This window comes from Penaeus monodon, chromosome 33 (genome assembly GCF_015228065.2).
Source record: "Penaeus monodon isolate SGIC_2016 chromosome 33, NSTDA_Pmon_1, whole genome shotgun sequence".
Classification (NCBI taxonomy): domain Eukaryota; kingdom Metazoa; phylum Arthropoda; class Malacostraca; order Decapoda; family Penaeidae; genus Penaeus; species Penaeus monodon.
The window spans coordinates 4333214-4333898 of NC_051418.1; positions in this window are offsets into that span (position 1 = coordinate 4333214).

Here is a 685-nt window from a genome sequence, read left to right on the forward strand (position 1 = left end):
AGAATGGGGCAGGGCGTAGAGGGGGAGAATGGGGCAGGGCGTAGAGGGGGAGAATGGGGTAGGGCGTAGAGGAGGGATGGGTAGGGTTATGGGGGAGAGAAATAGGGTTGGGGGTAGTGGGGAGAGAAATGGGGTAGGGGGTGAGAATAGGGTAGGAGTTAGGGATAGGGAGTAATAGGGAGGGGTAATAGGAGGGAAAGGGAAGTAGGGAGTGAGAGGTAGGAGATAAGGGGGGAGGGGGAATGGGGTAAGGAAGAAAGGAAAACGAGGGGTAAGGGCTAAGGGGAGGAGGCTAAGGGGAAACTCAAAACAGAAAAAGGACGGTAATGCTAAAGGAGAATAAGTATAAAGGGAGAGAGTTGGAAAGGGATAAGGAAGAGGGGTAACGCCGATAAAGGGGGAGATAGAGAGTAACAGTGGGAGGTAAAGAGCAGGTCCTGGGGGGAGGAGAGGGGGGGGAGGGGATAAGAGGGGGGGAGGGGATAAGGGGGGGAGGAGATAAGGGAGGGAGGGAGGTAAAGAATGGGGATGGAAAGGGTGATAGAAGGAGCTAAATAATGGGTGTGAGAAGGGTTAGGGATGAGGGTGAGAAGGGGAAGGGGAAGGATAGGGGAGGCGAAGAGAGGGGAATGTGCGAGGAAGGTAAGCGATGGGATGGGGAAGGGAGAGGTAGGGTAGACAACGA